Source organism: Schistocerca cancellata, chromosome 3 (assembly GCF_023864275.1).
Source record: "Schistocerca cancellata isolate TAMUIC-IGC-003103 chromosome 3, iqSchCanc2.1, whole genome shotgun sequence".
Classification (NCBI taxonomy): domain Eukaryota; kingdom Metazoa; phylum Arthropoda; class Insecta; order Orthoptera; family Acrididae; genus Schistocerca; species Schistocerca cancellata.
Window position 1 is genome coordinate 530,748,832 of NC_064628.1, and position 19,928 is coordinate 530,768,759.

A 19,928-nucleotide genomic window follows, 5' to 3' on the forward strand; every position below is an offset into this window, starting at 1 on the left:
TTGATGCCGATTGAGGAGCTACTCGACCGATTAGTAGCGGCTTCAGTCAAGAATGCCACCATAACGACCGGGAGAGTGGTGTGCTGACCACACGCCCCTCCTATCCGCATCCTCCATGAGGATGACACGGCGGTCGAATGGTCCCGGTAGGCCACTCGTGGCCTGAAGATGGAGTGTAATATATTGTGGAGTTGGAATTAAGACACGAACTCTTTCCTGGATCAATGTGAATTCTGGGGCGACCATGTGACAACAGGTCAGCGGAGGTTGTTGGTTTCCCTTCGCAACCGAGACTGAACACAGTCTCCTCTTTACGTGCTCCCTGTGTATAGCCTATGGGGTACGCAACAGAGGAGTCGCGTGTTGGCTGTTGACAGAGTGGCGGCTCTATGGCAAAAGCTCTCTCCGTCACCGGCATCCAGCTAGCTAGGATGTGTTTCCTTCCTAAATCTTGTCGATCTACGTCTAAATTGGCATATTTACCTTTATGCGATCGCGACTCTGCCCTGCGAAGACCAGCTGGCGGCCATGCAAACCAACTTGGGTATGCCCGAAAGAACAGGTAAGATACCATATATATATATATATATATATATATATATATATACACTCCTGGAAATGGAAAAAAGAACACATTGACACCGGTGTGTCAGACCCACCATACTTGCTCCGGACACTGCGAGAGGGCTGTACAAGCAATGATCACACGCACGGCACAGCGGACACACCAGGAACCGCGGTGTTGGCCGTCGAATGGCGCTAGCTGCGCAGCATTTGTGCACCGCCGCCGTCAGTGTCAGCCAGTTTGCCGTGGCATACGGGCTCCATCGCAGTCTTTAACACTGGTAGCATGCCGCGACAGCGTGGACGTGAACCGTATGTGCAGTTGACGGACTTTGAGCGAGGGCGTATAGTGGGCATGCGGGAGGCCGGGTGGACGTACCGCCGAATTGCTCAACACGTGGGGCGTGAGGTCTCCACAGTACATCGATGTTGTCGCCAGTGGTCGGCGGAAGGTGCACGTGCCCGTCGACCTGGGACCGGACCGCAGCGACGCACGGATGCACGCCAAGACCGTAGGATCCTACGCAGTGCCGTAGGGGACCGCACCGCCACTTCCCAGCAAATTAGGGACACTGTTGCTCCTGGGGTATCGGCGAGGACCATTCGCAACCGTCTCCATGAAGCTGGGCTACGGTCCCGCACACCGTTAGGCCGTCTTCCGCTCACGCCCCAACATCGTGCAGCCCGCATCCAGTGGTGTCGCGACAGGCGTGAATGGAGGGACGAATGGAGACGTGTCGTCTTCAGCAATGAGAGTCGCTTCTGCCTTGGTGCCAATGATGGTCGTATGCGTGTTTGGCGCCGTGCAGGTGAGCGCCACAATCAGGACTGCATACGACCGAGGCACACAGGGCCAACACCCGGCATCATGGTGTGGGGAGCGATCTCCTACACTGGCCGTACACCACTGGTGATCGTCGAGGGGACACTGAATAGTGCACGGTACATCCAAACCGTCATCGAACCCATCGTTCTACCATTCCTAGACCGGCAAGGAAACTTGCTGTTCCAACAGGACAATGCACGTCCGCATGTATCCCGTGCCACCCAACGTGCTCTAGAAGGTGTAAGTCAACTACCCTGGCCAGCAAGATCTCCGGATCTGTCCCCCATTGAGCATGTTTGGGACTGGATGAAGCGTCGTATCACGCGGTCTGCACGTCCAGCACGAACGCTGGTCCAACTGAGGCGCCAGGTGGAAATGGCATGGCAAGCCGTTCCACAGGACTACATCCAGCATCTCTACGATCGTCTCCATGGGAGAATAGCAGCCTGCATTGCTGCGAAAGGTGGATATACACTGTACTAGTGCCGACATTGTGCATGCTCTGTTGCCTGTGTCTATGTGCCTGTGGTTCTGTCAGTGTGATCATGTGATGTATCTGACCCCAGGAATGTGTCAATAAAGTTTCCCCTTCCTGGGACAATGAATTCACGGTGTTCTTATTTCAATTTCCAGGAGTGTATATATATATATATATATATATATATATATATATATATATATATATGGTTAAAGCTCACCGGCCATTTGACCATCTTCTTCTGTGCGGGTTCCCAAACAGTGCCCGAACTCTCAGGGGAATCGGCAAACAGCCGCGAGTAATAATAGTGCGGGACAATAAGTTGTGAGTGCCAGAGATAAATCCCTGCAGTCGCACTATCCTGTGTGTCCTCGGTGGCTCAGATGGATAGAACGTCTGCCATGCAAGCAGGAGATCTCGGGTTCGAGTCCCGGTAGGGGCACACATTTTCAACTGTCCCCGTTGACATATCAACGCCTGTAGGGGTATTTATTTCATTGTAACATACTTCCTGTTCAATTGGCGCGTTAGATCTTCAAAACCCTGAGCTGTGTGGATGGTCCTGCCCATAGTTCTCCGAATGTTCTCAGTTGGGGAGAGAACCGGCGATCTTGCTGGGCAAGGTAGGATTAGGAAAGAACGAAGACAAGCTGTACAAACTCTCACTATGTGCAAGCAGGCATTATCTTGCTGAAATGTAAGCCCAAGATGGCTTCCCATGAAAGGCAACAGAAAGGGGCGTCGAATATCGTCTACGTAACGCTGTAGTGTAAGTGGGCGGCGTACGACAGCCACAGGGGTTCTGCTATGAAAAGAGATGGCACCCCAGACCGTTACTGTGGCTGTCGGGACGTAAGGCGGGCAGCAGTCTGGCTGGTGTATCAACGCCGTCCCGGGCGTCTCCAGACACGGTCTTCGCTGGTCATCGGGACTCACTTCGAAGAGGGAATCACCACTGAAGGCAATTCCACTCCCTCACTGAGATTCCACGCCGACATCTGGCACGATGTCACTCAGGAGGACATTCATCAATCAATGCAAAGCTGGATGACTGCTTGCGTAAGGGCCATAGGTGGATCAACGCCTTACTGACTTGCTTAATTTATGAATCTTTTTCTTCTGAATAAATCATCCAATTTTTCTGCAATTTTACTGACTTTTTGTCTGTACGTGTACATCAAAATGGTTCAAATGGCATTGAGCACTATGGGACTTTACTTCTGAGGTCATCAGTCTCCTAGACTTAGAACTGCTTAAACCTAACTAACCTAAGGACATCACACACATCCATGCCCGAGGCAGCATTCGAGCCTGCGACCGTAGCGGTCGCGCGGCTCCAGACTGTAGCGCCTAAGGCCGGCCACGTACATCACTTCTATCTATTTCTGTCCAGTTCGATTTTTTTATATTTATTTATTTTTTTGGAGTACTTTTATATAACACTTTATAACATTTAAATTTATATACGTTAACAAATTTCTATTTTTTCTGGAAAGTTTTGCTTGTTTCGACAATCTGCACATTACATCATCTTCAATTCTGACATCGTCGGTTGTTTTCCTTCACAAATCGCAAAACTGGTCCGTTAACTTTAGTGTTGGCATGATGCATCAAATCAAAAGTAATGAATATGAAAAAGAAAGAAAAAGAAAGCGATATTTCACATGGAGACCCTATGGAGACACAAACTATGTTGAAAGCACTAATTAGACGGTAAGAAGAATTTCTTTACGGCGGTACTTTGTTACAATGACACTGCCTTCGACGTCATTTAAGGAAGCTTTCAGTTGCTCTAGTTAGTTCCGAGACGTGAAAAACATAAAGTGACAGTTACACGAGAAACTACTTTGGTTATCATTTTGCCAGCTGATACAGCAAAGAGACAATTGATCGAGATTACAGCCACTTCAAAAAGGTCAACAGCTTGATATTGCCTCAAGTGGACAGTATCTCATCTTATCGAAAACTTTTCTGGAAACTCTTGTGTCGCTTTCGTGGCAAATTAAATTAACCACACTCCTCGCAGAAACGTCAGTGTCTCGGTCAATATAACACGTTCGTTATCCTACAAATGACAGCCGAGCCATAAATAACGAAAACACACAGCTGACTCTGTTGTAATTGCTAAATGTGTAAGGAAACTGGATATACGTACGCCATAATCGCCTTCTTCCCCCTCTCCGTGCCCATCTCCCCCCCCCCCCACCCTTCCTCTGTCCACCTTCTCCGCCGCTCTCTGTCCATCTCCTCTTGCCTCCTCTCTTTGATCTTGCGTTTTGTTTATTGTTATTGCAAAGAAATACTTGATTGGGAATTTAAGTCACTTAACACTAACAGTGGAGGGTGCATAAAGTGTGTCGGGGAGGGTGGGTGGCACCACTAACAGTGGAGGGTGCATAAAGTGTGTCAGGGAGGATTGGTGGCACCACTAACAATGGAGGGTGCATAAAGTGTGTCGGGGAGGGTGGGTGGCACCACTAACAGTGGAGGGTGCATAAAGTGTGTCGGGGAGGATGGGTGGCACCGCTAACAGTGGAGGGTGCATAAAGTGCGTCGGGGAGGGTGGAGGGCGCGGAGGGGGAGGTATGGGGGGCTGTGTTGTCGTAATGTGGAAACGGAGTGAATTAGCTGACTTCCAAAAGCGTACGATCACTGGCTTTAGAGCTAAAGGTGCCATTTCAGAAATGACAACGATTGGAAACTGTTTGCGTGCTGCCATCGTTAAAATATGCCGTGCATGGCAAAATGACGCTATCTAAAATCGGCGCCGAGGCAACTGTGGTGCAGCACAGGGCATAGAAGACAGGGGTGAACGACGGCTCTGGAGATGTGTATAGACGAGTAGACATGCAACTGTTGAGCAACTGACCACCCAGATGAAACAAGGTGCTACCAACGGTGTCTCCTCAACGACCGTTCAGCGAACGTGGCTGCCTATATGGTTCTCCGCAGCAGGCGGCTGGTCCGTGCACCCCTGCTGGCTGCTGTTTATCAGCAACGAGGGTTGGAATATGCACGCCAATACCGCATCTGGACGTCGGCTGAGAGTCAACAGGTGGTCTGTACAAGTGATCACGTTTTATATACTCCATCGAACAGATGGCCGTGAGCGTGTAATGTGTGAAACGTCTGAAAGCTAAACTCCTGCAACAATCGTCGGAGCGTTCTGGTCTGGGGAATGTTTTTGTGGCATTCTCTGGGTTATCTCTTTATTCTGGATGGCACAGTGGACCAACACAACTATGCATCTATCCTTGGCAACCGTGTCCACCTCTAAATGGGGTTTGCTTTTTCCTCTGCACGACAGCATCTACCAACAGGACAACGCAACGTATGACACAGCGGTCAATGAACGTGCGTGGTTCTAAGAGCACTAGGATGAATTTACCGTATGTCCTTGGTCACCAAACTCCCCAGATTCAAACCCAATCGGGAATCTATGGGACCATCTCGATCGGGCAGTTCGCACCATGAATCCTCAACCGAGAAACCTAGCGCAGATAGCCACGACAGTAGAGTTGGCATGACTCCACATCCCTGTCGGTACCTTTCACGTACTCAATGACTCCATTCCTGCGTATCCGCACTGCAAAAGGTTGTTATTCTGGCTTCTGACATGTGGTCACAACGTGACGGGACAGTGTACCTGCGGTACTCATAGAACAGCATTTCCCATAAAAGAAGTTGTATTTTTTCTTTATTCATTATTGAAATCAACCGCTGAGTTACATTGAAGTGATCAACATGCAGCTTAATGGACCCGCACATACGCTTAATATGCGCAACATGTGGGGGTGCTACATATTGTTCGCCGTTTCCACATTGCAGTTGTCCAAATCCAAAGCCACAGTGAGAAACCCTCCGTACAGAGCTTTGCCTCGAGCTGTTCCTTCATTGAAACTCCACAGTTGCACTCCAGCCAGAACGTGTCACCGTACAATATTAAACTACGTTAAATTTCCTACAAAAACGTCCTATTCATTTTTTTCTCTCTAGTACTAATGATTTGCACGAAGGGAGCACCGCGCGATGCCCATGCGCTTAAAGTTCAGGTAGTTCTTATGCGCCAGTTTGCGATCGTTTCCCATAGATGTGTTCTATCTCAGAAACCATTCGCAATAGGGAGTATGACCGTCTGAAGTTTTTTTGTTAGAAATCACAAATTCTTTCACCTCTCAAAGCATGTACTTTTCCTCCTTACTCACCCTTTACATTGTTTGAAGCAAAAGTTCTAGCTTTTTGCCACATAATATCTTATGTAAGCCTTGTGGATCTGCTGATTATAACGGCCTATTCATTCAGCAATTTCTAATTCTGTAGTCTTTACATCCGTTAGCCTTTAAACACTGAATGTACATAAATGCAAAGTTTTTAAGTTTCACATTCTTGCATATTTAATCTGCTTGGTGTTAGAGCATATCTTCTTACTTTAAAATAATTTTATTTTGTTTCAGTTGGTCGAGTTGGCGGTTCTTCATGTTTCAGAAATGAAAGCGCTGAATCTTTAAAGGTTCTCTAACTCGCGACATATTTCGGAGAAGGTGTGCATGTACTGGGGGCGATGCCTTGTTTTAGCGCAATAGTTATCGGATTTTTTTGTTCAAGGGCCAATACTGATATTGTGTTGCAGTATCTCGGTTTGCGTATGTACCGATATTATTAATTGCTAACCTACATCAATTAACATGTTATGAGCCCCCCAATAGACTAGCTATAATAACTTAACTGTTTCAGACTGCTGCCATCCTCAGCGAACCCAGATCTGTAACACTATAATTGCTTAACGAAGTGGTGGCATTTTGTCTAAGTGAGCGGATGATTAATAGATTAATCACAGTTTTTCAATTTATATTTAAATGTGCTAAAGACATCACAACAGAAGATTCATAAATGCTTCAAATGCCGGTTTTATTCTATTCACATCGTTTTATTAGAACAGCCTCAACTGAATGTTCCTTGCTATAAATAAGTACCGCATTTGAAGATGACACTCTATAACGCGCATTCACGAATCCATGTTACTTACGTGTCAAAGTGTATACCACAACAGACTTGTCAGTACGAGTCGTGCACTCTTGTGAATTGTCAGTGCTGGAAGACAAACAATAAAACATTAACCCTCTCAAACCCTCCATTTACCCTTCTGCCCAACTTAAATTTAGCTCACTGCCGAATTCACCAACGTCAAATAAAATTAAGCACATTTTAAATTGTTATTTTTGCGCAAGTATTTTTGTTTGTTACTGAGCAGAAAAACTGCATTCTTAAAAATCTCTTACCGTTAGTTAACGTTTTAGGATTTAGCTGATTGTTGCTATAGGCATAATATTATCAAATACGGTTGAGTACTGCAGGCCGCACGATTGCTTGATTAGAGCCGCATGCGGCCCGCGGACCTCAGTAGCGGAATAAGGTCCTGCTGGTGCCATCTCTCGGTACACATGGAACTACGACGCTGGCTGCCTCGTACGTCCTCTTCGAAAAGGGGGGGGGGGGGGGGGCGGACTTTCCGTATCACTGACTGTCGCCAAGGAATGGTTTTCAATATCCGCCAACCACACAATACGTATCTCCAATAACTTCTATTACCAAGAATATTGCCCTGAAATCTATGTATAAATTCGTTTCACAATACCACGGGACACGCAAGCGGAACTGCTGTGGAAAGAAATATTGTTTTTCTCATTTTCCGTTACCATAACTGAAGACTATTCTGCAACTTAATAATTCATCTGTTTCTGGGTATCTGTGAATAATGCATTTCTTTATTCGTCTGATACCGTACTTTTGCATTATTTATTCAACTATGAAAGAGCAACACTATATTGTTTTCAACACTGGTAATGGAAAATAACTCCGAAACAAATTATTATTATTATTATTATTATTATTATTAAAGATTTCATTCTTCAAACATAGCCGAAGAAGAACAATACTAAGTTTAGGAAATTAACGTCATTATTTCCAATAGTGCGGCCATAAGATATGCTATCAGTTTTATTTGTGGAGGTTGCTACACAAGACATTCATTCAATGTGTTGTCATGATTTCAGGATCTAGGTACAATAGCAGTATGCACTTAAATTCAACTTTTACCTGTGGACATTAGCTTCCGGAGACATACGATGCTGATAGGAACGTTCACTCCTCATAGTATTGAACTCATTCGCCACATTTGTAATAATTCATCAGAAAACTTCAAGAAGAAGTTCTTTAACCCATTTCAGAATTTCAAGATGTTTCAAAAGAGAAAATAACATTGAACTCGTCTCACTGCTGCACTAGCATTGTCCACCTACGTACCTCACGGCCATCATTCATTAACGAATATCTTCACTATTTTTTGTTACTTCCAAAAGCAATTCCATTGATATCTTGATATATGCACCTTCTCGCCGCACGCTATAATTTCAGTGGCGCGTAAGTCCATCGATGACTCTTCGAATTCATTAACAGCTATAATATGCAACGTTTTAACCCAAATCTCCAATGACGTAACACATATGCAGATGAATACATATTACACTCAAAAAACGACAGTCCAAACAGAGCAGTTGACCAGTAAGCGGTGCACAATGCACTTGCTGTTTATGTTGAACATTGATTTAAGATTCATTGCTGTTCCAGCATTCAGTCAGGCTGCACTACCCCAAACAAACAGGTAACGCCAGCCGGGGTGAACGAGCGGTTCTAGGCGCTACAGTCTGGAGCCGCGCTACTGCTAAGGTCGCAGGTTCGAATCCTGCCTCGGGCGTGGATTGTGTGATGTCCTTAGGTTAGTTAGGTTTAAGTAGTTCTAAGTTCTAGGGGACTGATGACCTCAGCAGTTAAGTCCCATAGTGCTCAGAGCCAAACAGGTAACAATCAGTGGGCAAGGAATCGTGAATGCGGACGATATCCTATCAGACACAGCGCAGCGCTGTAGACAACCCTAAGTTTGGTTGAGTGGTTGGTTGATTTAGGGGAGGGGACCAAACACCGAGGTCATTGGTCTCATGAGCTGCGATGGCAGAAATCAAGGGAGGAACGACTCAAACAGAACAATACAATCAAATGGAAAGGATACCATGCAAACAAAGAGGGAAAAGGGACGTCGGGCCAGCATGAAGTGGAAAGAACAGGAGGGAGACGGGTGGAAACGGACATAACAGGGCTGCCTCAGAAACGTTTCGCGTGGTGGGGCACCATCATCGCCACAGAACCGTCCCGCCACCCACACAATATCATACCACACCATTATCACGATACATTGGAGACACCAGCAAGTGAAGAAGACACAAGAAAAGGGGAAATAAAACAGCACAACAGACCAGACAGAATGAAGGGGAATGCGGGGAGAACCTGGCTAGTAAGGAGGCAAGGACAACGTCTCCATAACCAAGGCCTACGATTATTGAGGACTCAAATTGCAGAGGAACGTTCAAGGACTTGCACTTAGAGTACAAACCACTTTCGCGAAGAAAACCGAGGACACACATGACCATGTGAGGGTTGTCCCGAAACAAGGAAGATGAGAAGGCATATTTGGTGTTAAAGGCAAGAAGATAGGGGCAGTCCAGCTAAATATGGATCACCATGATCGGAGCCCCGCAACTACAAAAGGGCTCATTGCGTAGTAAAAACCCATGGTCAACCTAGTATGGCCAATACGATGACGTCAGAGGGTGGTAGATTCCTGCCTGGAGAGTCAGAGTGAAGAACGCCACGGGGTTGGAGTCTCCTTGATGGCACCATGTTCATTGGAAAGGGGGCTTTCCTCCAAAGAGTAATTCCACGAGTGAGCGAAAAGGGATTTTATGTGTAGCCGCAAGTCCATCCCCAGAGGGGTCGCAGAGAACAGGGGGTAGGTCCCAGCAGAAGAGAAAAAGGGTGAGGCCTCAGTCAAGAAGAATACGAAGAACCGAAGATGAGAATGACCACGAATCAACCAGCCTTTGAGAACGCAGCAAACTGCTGCTAGTTTCTGAAACAAAATTTGTTTGGTTATAATCAGGTGGTGAAGCGCAGTCGTTTTAGGACATTAGAACAGTAAAAAAATAACGAACAGAATGCAGAAAACAAGAAAAAAGTCATGCACTACCATGAATTTTACCAATGGTGTACTAATCTTTCTGATGAGGATATCAGTGACTTTATCTTGACTATATTGCACAACCTCTGGTAAAAATTAAATTTAACCGACTGATTTTCACGTATAAATGTCAATCAAATCGTCCTCATTGTAATGGTTCACTTCGCCAACGAATTTATTGGGTATTTCACAAATATGGAAACACACTCACTAATGTACAGAATGGGCGAGAAGTTCTCGTACCCCTGTAACCCTTGTTTAGTATCAAATGTTATGATGCAAGCTGGTAGTTTTGGTGCTTCTTATCAATTCTTGGGATCAATTATTGGAATTCATGTTTACATGTTTTCGCAGTAGCAGTCGAGTTTCAGTCTGTAGCCATGGCACAGGTTGTAATATTTCTGGCTTATTCAGCCATCATATTAGGCTCCAGGAAGCTATTCCCAGGGCAGTGGAGATGCAAGAAGCATAGAGATGACGCAATGTGGGATGAGGTACCGGTGAAAGATGTTAGATTCGGTACCATTCCCGTGAGAAAGACCGCCTGCATGATGCTGCTGCTCTGTGATTGGCTGCTGTGTTCGGCGGTAGGGCACCAAAATGTTAAACTTTAGTTGCTATTATTAATTAAACCTGTCATCCAAGTTACTTCATTTTTTAAATAAACATCTCTCAACAGCCAGCTATCAATTAGTCATTTCAAAATTATTAAAATCAAAGTATCACTAAAACAAAAGACTGACGATATTACTGCCGATGCACTTCGGTGGCGTTCGGGTCACGCCTTGCTGGCTTGGCGCGCGAAGTGTCTCGGGCAGTCCGGCTCTCCAGTTCTGACCGTTCCAGTGGACATACATGTCGTCTGTTATAGCAGTATTTGTTTCATGCAATTTTATTAACTACAGTTCCGACCGTCGCTAGGTACAGACATGTTGTCTGTAATAGTAGTGTTTTATTCACGTCATTTTATTCTCCAGTTCTGACGGTTCCAGTAGACAGATGTGTTATCTGTGGCAGGATGTATTTCATGTTATTTTAGCCAGATATAATGACTGTGGAAAGATATGTTCAATACGTTGTGATCAAGAATAGTTTCTCGTGTCTATATCAATAAAAACGCGAGTGGCATCCCAAATGAGTTATAGTTTATTCGTAGCAGCAGTTCCTTACTAAGTTAATTTCAGCCTCAAGAAAAAGAATCCACGACCTGCATGTTGTTTTCTGCACTGGGGACATCATCATGAAGACAGCAGGTTAGTGAAGTGTACAAGAACTTATGTATTCCACACAGGGCAGTGGAAACAACTAGGCACCTCACGTGCACTGCATGCACAGTACAAATGTGCTCAGTGACACGTCATCTGCAGTAATGCAGAGGAGGTAAAGAAGGATGAAAGTATTAACACTATCTCACTTTTATTCCTTTTTTCTTGCCGTAAGGTGATCGATCATGGTTACAACCACTGAGGAGCGCTTAGTGGTGAGTATGTGAGTACATACCAGCCAACAGAGACACAGATTATGGGGACATTCCAGGAAAGATTTAATAAGGCTCCACCACGAAAGGTAACGTTTCTGGTTTGGAAAAGACATGCTTTCGCTTTTGGTAGTATTAAAGGCAGGCCACGTAGTGGCAGAAAGAAGACACGGGAAGAAACATGTGACGAAGGCTCTGCTCCGGTTGAACAATTTCTTATGATTCGACACGTAAACGTCGTTAGGAACTCGGTATACCGAGGACAAGAAAGATATCTAGTAGAAAAAAGATCTTAACGTCAGACTTTTTCGACCAGCGTTCGTAAACGAGTTATCGGAAACAGACCGGAAACCATATATCGTAGCTCGCATACTAGAAATATTGTCGTTTGGACCAAAGAGAATCTTCATTTTACCGTCGAGTTAGAAAGGAACCCGCCTCACGTAGTGATATGGGCAGCGACGACATCACAACACCTGCTTGGATCATATGTTTTTGAGGGGACTGAATGGCACAAATTATTTACACCTGTTACAAACATGGTTAACACCTCAGCTTCAGGAAAGGGGCCTCACAGATCGCATACCGTTGCAGCAAAACGGAGCGCCTCTTCAATGCGCTCTTGCAGTTCGCGAGTTCCTAAATGAACACTTTCCAGGACGGTTGCTTCATCAGAAACACCAGCTCCCTTGAAGTGTCCACCAAGAAGTCCTGACCTCACCACACCTGACAACTTGTTATGGAGAGTCACCAAAGCGCATGTATCTGCACGTCGTTACGCCACAAGCAAAGAACTGCGCAATATCATTGAGGATGCATTACGCACTACAGCGCCCGACGTGCAAAAAAATATATCGAGAAGAATATGGAAGGCGACTTTGCAGCGCCGATGTTATTCTGATGACAATGCACTGCGGCGACCACAGCCGTTACTAAAGACATCAGATGAATTCGCATTTGCGAATAATGACTCCCATCAGCTGTAGAACGTGTAAGTAGGCTGTTCATATGTTTTCTTATTGGCAACGTTACGTAGCGCTCTGTATGAAAATCACTGGCTGTGCTGAGTGCAGTCTGTGGCTAGTTTGCATTGTTGTCTTCCATTGTAGTGTTGGGCAGCTAGATGTGAACAGCGCGTAGCGTTCAGTGTTGCCAATTTAGCGACTTTGTCGCTAGAAATGGCGACTTTTGCCTTCGTCTTAGCGACAAAAAAAACTTTTTAGCTACAAAAATTATTTAGCGACTGTTCTGGCGACTTTTGGAGTACTGACGACTTTTGAAGTACAAATCAAAACTATTTTGGGCCAGTATTTTCATTAAAAAAACTAAGGTTTTAACTATAGAATGGGTACTACACTGACTTTGTTCTAGATTACTAAGTTAAGTTATTAGCAGATCATGTAGCATTGTTCAGCATTTAGTAAACCTGAATGTGGGAATTGCCTACAGAGTAAGCAAACCTTGACCATAGAACAATCGATTTTCATTACCCCCTAGCCTGTTATTGTCGATAGCGTATCGGTCTATAATTCTTTAACTTTTGAACTACCTTTATTTTTCGAATTGACAAAAAACATACGTAATATTAAGTATAATAAAATACAATTCTGTCCAGCAACCTCTAATTTTTCGAAATGTTAACCTGCAGTCAAATTATTACCACATGCACGGTGGTAACGCAAGAACAATTCGGTAGGGGTATCTCAGACATTACGTTTTAAACAATGAACAATAGGACTGATATCGAGTTACTGAGTGAGTAGATTGTTTCATGACCTCTAGTTCGCCTGAGTTTTAACGTATTTTCAGTGATTATAAATTGGTGAAACTTATGTTGTGGTGGCCTACATAATGGATTTACCGCAGAAGAAGAAGCAGTACGCTCAAAAATATCGGGATGCGTGGGAAGCAGAACCTGAATTCAATGGGTGGTTGAAACCAGTCGTTGGAGACTTATCAAAGGCAAGATGTCAAGTATGTGCAACAGTTTTTATGCTACATTGTGTGATATTAGAAAGCATTCGAAAACTATTAAGCATAAACAAAAAATTGATTAAAAAAACACAAACCACCTTACCTGTGAAAATTGTCCCGAAAACTACAGTTAGAATAGCAAGCAGAGCGGAAGGCGCCCTTTCTTTATTTATTGCTGAACATTGTTCTATTTTAGCTGTGGGTGATTTAGGAATACTGTGCAAGAAGGTGTTTTCCGGTGATGAGGGCGCTAAAAACATGCAATTATATCGTACAAAGTGCACAACATTATAACTGAAGCTTTGGCTCCATATTTTACACAATCATTGGTTGAAGATATAGTTAACCAAAAATACAGTGTACTAATAGATGAATCCACAGATGTATCAATATCTAAATTCAACAAAGACTGCCAAGCTACGTTACGATCCTGAAAAAAATGTCAATGCTGAATGTTGAAGAAACACTAAAAGTGAATAAAAATATTGCTGTAGCGGATGTAGCCAAAGCATTGGGTTTTAGTGGCGATTTCATAGACGGTATGCTGCAAGAATGGCATAATATCAACTTCATTAGGTGGAATAACACTACTAACACTGTTCGATTTTGGAGTGAGGTTTTGCAGTATAAAAATACCGCAGGGGCGAATCCTTTTTCTTTGATTTCACATCTAGCAATGACTGTTCTATGCCTACCGCATTCAAATGCAGAAGTGGAAAGAATATTCAAATCTATGAAGATTATAAAAACCAAACAATGTAACAGATTACCGTTAAACACAATTAATGCTTTGATCATATTGAGAGACCAGCTGAAGAAACAAAATAAAGATTGTGCATCTTTTGACATACCGTCAGACGTATTGGAGCCTATTGGAACGAACAAAAATTACTCTTTTGCGACAAAACCAGTCGAACTTTAACATCATCTTTAGAGCGACGTTGAACCCTCTACATCAACTATAGTTCTGTCAGAGCATGAAACAGAAGAGTTATTCGATCTTGTGAGTGACGCCGATGAATAGCTCACATACCAGTATGTATATATTTTGTAGCCTGATTTGAGTTCTTGCTTTCTTTTGTTACAAGTATAGTTGTATACTTAACTACTGTGATTGAAACAACAATTTATGTGTTGCGTCAATGTTGATAACATGTTTAATTAAACGTTAGCGTATTTTATATGTATGTTGTTGCAAGCGATGCATCATTTAATTAAGACAATATAGCAATTACATATGAGACAATTTTTATTAATACTTTATTAACCCCCCCCCCCCACTGGCTTATTGCACCATTCACAGCACGAAATTTACATATGAGACAATTCTTATTAATACTTTATTAACCCCCCCCCACTGGCTTATTGCACCATTCACAGCACGAAATTTTCGTTACACCCCTAGTAAAATCAGTTTTACCGACTTTCTAGCGACGTTTGATATTGAATCTAGAGACTCGGCTTTATAGAGTTGGCAACACTGGTAGCGTTGCGCAGTTGGAGGTGAGCCGCCAGCAGTGGTGGATGTGGGGAGAGAGATGGCGGAGTTTTGAAATTTGTAAGACTGGATGGCATGAACTGCTATATACACTCCTGGAAATGGAAAAAAGAACACATTGACACCGGTGTGTCAGACCCACCATACTTGCTCCGGACACTGCGAGAGGGCTGTACAAGCAATGATCACACGCACGGCACAGCGGACACACCAGGAACCGCGGTGTTGGCCGTCGAATGGCGCTAGCTGCGCAGCATTTGTGCACCGCCGCCGTCAGTGTCAGCCAGTTTGCCGTGGCATACGGAGCTCCATCGCAGTCTTTAACACTGGTAGCATGCCGCGACAGCGTGGACGTGAACCGTATGTGCAGTTGACGGACTTTGAGCGAGGGAGTATAGTGGGCATGCGGGAGGCCGGGTGGACGTACCACCGAATTGCTCAACACGTGGGGCGTGAGGTCTCCTCAGTACATCGATGTTGTCGCCAGTGGTCGGCGGAAGGTGCACGTGCCCGTCGACCTGGGACCGGACCGCAGCGACGCACGGATGCACGCCAAGACCGTAGGATCCTACGCAGTGCCGTAGGGGACCGCACCGCCACTTCCCAGCAAATTAGGGACACTGTTGCCCCTGGGGTATCGGCGAGGACCATTCGCAACCGTCTCCATGAAGCTGGGCTACGGTCCCGCACACCGTTAGGCCGTCTTCCGCTCACGCCCCAACATCGTGCAGCCCGCCTCCAGTGGTGTCGCGAAAGGCGTGAATGGAGGGACGAATGGAGACGTGTCGTCTTCAGCGATGAGAGTCGCTTCTGCCTTGGTGCCAATGATGGTCGTATGCGTGTTTGGCGCCGTGCAGGTGAGCGCCACAATCAGGACTGCATACGACCGAGGCACACAGGGCGAACACCCGGCATCATGGTGTGGGGAACGATCTCCTACACTGGCCGTACACCACTGGTGATCGTCAAGGGGACACTGAATAGTGCACGGTACATCCAAACCGTCATCGAACCCATCGTTCTACCATTACTAGACCGGCAAGGGAACTTGCTGTTCCAACAGGACAATGCACGTCCGCATGTATCCCGTGCCACCCAACGTGCTCTAGAAGGTGTAAGTCAACTACCCTGGCCAGCAAGATCTCCGGATCTGTCCCCCATTGAGCATGTTTGGGACTGGATGAAGCGTCGTCTCACGCGGTCTGCACGTCCAGCACGAACGCTGGTCCAACTGAGGCGCCAGGTGGAAATGGCATGGCAAGCCGTTCCACAGGACTACATCCAGCATCTCTACGATCGTCTCCATGAGAGAATAGCAGCCTGCATTGCTGCGAAAGGTGGATATACACTGTACTAGTGCCGACACTGTGCATGCTCTGTTGCCTGTGTCTATGTGCCTGTGGTTCTGTCAGTGTGATCATGTGATGTATCTGACCCCAGGAATGTGTCAATAAAGTTTCCCCTTCCTGGGACAATGAATTCACGGTGTTCTTATTTCAATTTCCAGGAGTGTATATTATGACTTTTGAACACTAGTAAGGTAAATACATTGTTTGTTCTCTATCAAAATCTTTCATTTGCTAACTATGCCTATTAGTAGTTAGTGCCTTCAGTAGTTTGAATCTTTTATTTAGCTGGCAGTAGTGGCGCTCGCTGTATTGCAGTAGTTCGAGTAACGAAGGTTTTTGGTGAGGTAAGTGATTTGTGAAAGGTATAGGTTAATGTTAGTCAGGACCATTCTTTTGTAGGGATTTTTGAAAGTCAGATTGCGTTGCGCTAAAAATATTGTGTGTCAGTTCAAACACAGTCATGTATAATTTTTCTAAGGGGACGTTTCAAACGGAATGACGACAGTGAAAATTTGTGCCGGACCGGGACTCGAACCGCTTATCGCGAGCGGTCGCCTTACCATCTGGCTATCCTTGCGCGACAACGTGCCGTTGTCGACATATGGAAGTTTGATTCTGGCTGTGAATCGTGCACGGGTAGCCAAATGGTTAGGCGATGGCTCGCTATAATCGGGAAATCCGGCTTCGAGTCCCGGTCTGGCACTAATTTTCATTGTCATTCTATTCTACATATGAATGTGCCGCTCGGGTTCCTAGGAGGAAGTTATTGTCTGTTCTACAAGATTATGGAATAGGAGGCAAACTTTTGCTAGCAATTAAAGGTCTTTACATAGATAGTCAGGCAGTAGTTAGAGTTGACTGTAAATTGAGTTCATGGTTCAGAGTAGTTTCAGGGGTAAGACAAGGCTGCAACCTGTCTCCACCGTTGTTCATATTATTTATGGATCATATGTTGAAAACAATAGACTGGCTGGGTGAGATTAAGATATGTGAACACAAAATAAGCAGTCTCGCATATGCGGATGACTTAGTTGTGATGGCAGATTCGATTGAAAGTTTGCAAAGTAATATTTCAGAGCTAGAACAGAAATGTAAGGACTATGGTATGAAGATTAGCATCTCCAAAACGAAAGTAATGTCAGTGGAAGAGAGATATAAACGGATTGAGTGTCAAATCGGAGGAACAAAGTTAGAACAGGTGGACGGTTTCAAGTACTTAGGATGCATATTCTCACAGGATGGCAACATAGGGAAAGAACTGGAAGCGAGGTGTAGCAAAGCTAATGCAGTGAGCGCTCAGCTACGATCTACTCTCTACTGCAAAAAGGAAGTCAGTACCAAGACTAAGTTATCTGTGCACCGCTCAATCTTTCGACCAACTTTGTTGTATGGGAGCGAAAGCTGGGTGGGTTCAGGTTACCTTATCAATAAGGTTGAGGTTACGGATATGAAAGTAGCTAGGATGATTGCAGGTACTAGTAGATGGGAACAATGGCAGGAGGGTGTCCACAATGAGGAAATCAAAGAAAAACTGGGAATGAACTCTATAGATGTAGCAGTCAGGGTGAACAGGCTTAGATGGTGGGGCCATGTTACACGCGTGGGAGAAGCATGGTTACCCAAGAGACTCATGGGTTCAGCAGTAGAGGGTAGGAGGAGTCGGGGCAGACCAAGGAGAAGGCACCTGGATTCGGTTAAGAATGATTTTGAAGTAATAGGCTTAACATCAGAAGAAGCACCAATGTTAGCACTGAATAGGGGATCATGGAGGAATTTTATAAGGGGGACAATGCTCCAGACTGAACGCTGAAAGGCATAATCAGTCTTAAATGATGATGATGATTCTATTCTACAGCTGATGGTAATCATTATTCGTAATTGCGAATTCATCTGATGTGGATATGGAAGGAGTTGGTTGGTTGATTTGAGGGAGGGGACCAAACAGCGAGGTCATCGGTGCCATCGGATTAGGAAAGGAAATCGGCCGTGCCCTTTCCAAGGAACCATCCCGGAATTTGCCTGAAGTGATTTAGGGAAATCATGGAAAACATAAAATCAGGATGGATGAACGTGGGTTTGAAATGTCCTCCCGAATGCGATCCAGTGTGCTAACCACTGCGCAATCTCGATCGGTATGGAGGAGTATGGAAATGTGTTTTATAGCATGTTGGTGGACATACCGATATACTGGACACGTAATACGTAAGTAAATATTTGTGCTGAAAAAATGAAATCAATTAGCATTCTATGCTAGCGGTACGGGGACTTCTCGCCCACCCTGTACAAAAATCCAACAGCAATATTAGAAACGATAGGAGTATACAATGAATTTCCGGTCTGATAAGAATAAAAGCTCGCGCGTTTTTTCAGGTTGCTACAGAACTTACAAATTCTATTTGTAAAGGCAACAGCATCGGTGTCGTATTAGGGGTTCACAATGGAGTAGCCGCAAAACGATTCCGTCACTGCATGCCTTATCACCGTCGAAATACTAAATCCTAATTTTCTCTCCTTCCATTTTTCGTTAACGGGATAAAAGAATACTACTACTCTCGAAAAATCAGAATGCCTGTACCTTACTGTTGTGGTCCTGAGTCTCAAGACTGGTTTGATACAGCTCTTCGCGCATACCCATCCCGTGCAAGCCTCTGCATCTCTGCTTACCTCATTCGTCCCTTGTTCTCCCTCTACACTTTTTACACCCCACACTTTCCTACCTTGCCAAACTGACGTTTCCACCCTGTCTTAGATTGTTTTCTATCGACCCATCTCTTTTTTCGTTTGCTCCATAAATTTCTTTTTTCCATATCCGGTTCAGTGCCTCCTCATTCGTTAATCAATCCATCTGATCTTCAGCATTAGTCTGTAGCACCAAAATTTAAAAGTTCATGTTCTCTTCTTGTGTGAAGTGCTTATCACCCATGTTTTACTTCCGTACAAGGCTACGCTGTATAGGATGGAAGTTTATATTAAATGTTAACAAAACCTAGTTCATCAGAAACGCATTTTTTGTTATTGCCTAATACTCTCTTCTTTGGCGATCAGTTACTGTGTTGTCGAAGTACGAAATTGAGCCAGTGTGAAGCTGTGCATATATATGTTGCACAGTTATCTCTTGTATAAGCGTTGATAGCACCAAGCACCACTTTTCAATCCTGAGTGCATAGTGATCACAAAGATGCATGGAAGAACAGTCTCTGCCGCCAAGCGTGAAGTGTGTGCTATCATTCGAGTTCTTCAACCTGGGGGTTCCCCACTGATTTCACGCAGCCCACATGATGAGACTGTCATGGGTGGCAGCAAATTGCGGAAATGGTGCAGAAACTTTGAAGCAGCATGCGAAAGATTGTGATGATGATGATATGGGGTCAGTTGAGGGGCGCTCGACATCATGGTCATCAGCGCCCTGACAAAAAGTCAGCACCCCAGTCGCATGGGTGGAGACGAAGGCTGCCGCCACATGCGGAGCAGTTTATAACGTATTTAAGTCTGCCTCTCTTCCCCACCAATTTGGGAATAAGCCCTGACAGTTCACAAAATGTCACCACCATTGTAACACGGGAATCAGTATCTGCGAGAATGGTGGGCAGGTCTCCGTCGAGACTGAGGGCTGCCCTAACATCAGTATATAGTGCACACGTTGCCACAATATGGTGCACTAAAAGTGGCACGCCACGAACTTCACACCGTG

The 19,928-nt window shown here is 44.9% G+C and overlaps 1 protein-coding gene across 1 annotated transcript in view; it reads right to left on the reverse strand.

Moving 5' to 3' along the window:
* Positions 1-19,928, reverse strand: part of LOC126176412 (TWiK family of potassium channels protein 7) — a 489,496-nt gene that overhangs the window by 141,581 nt on the left and 327,987 nt on the right. The gene's annotated exons all lie outside the window — the stretch shown is intronic.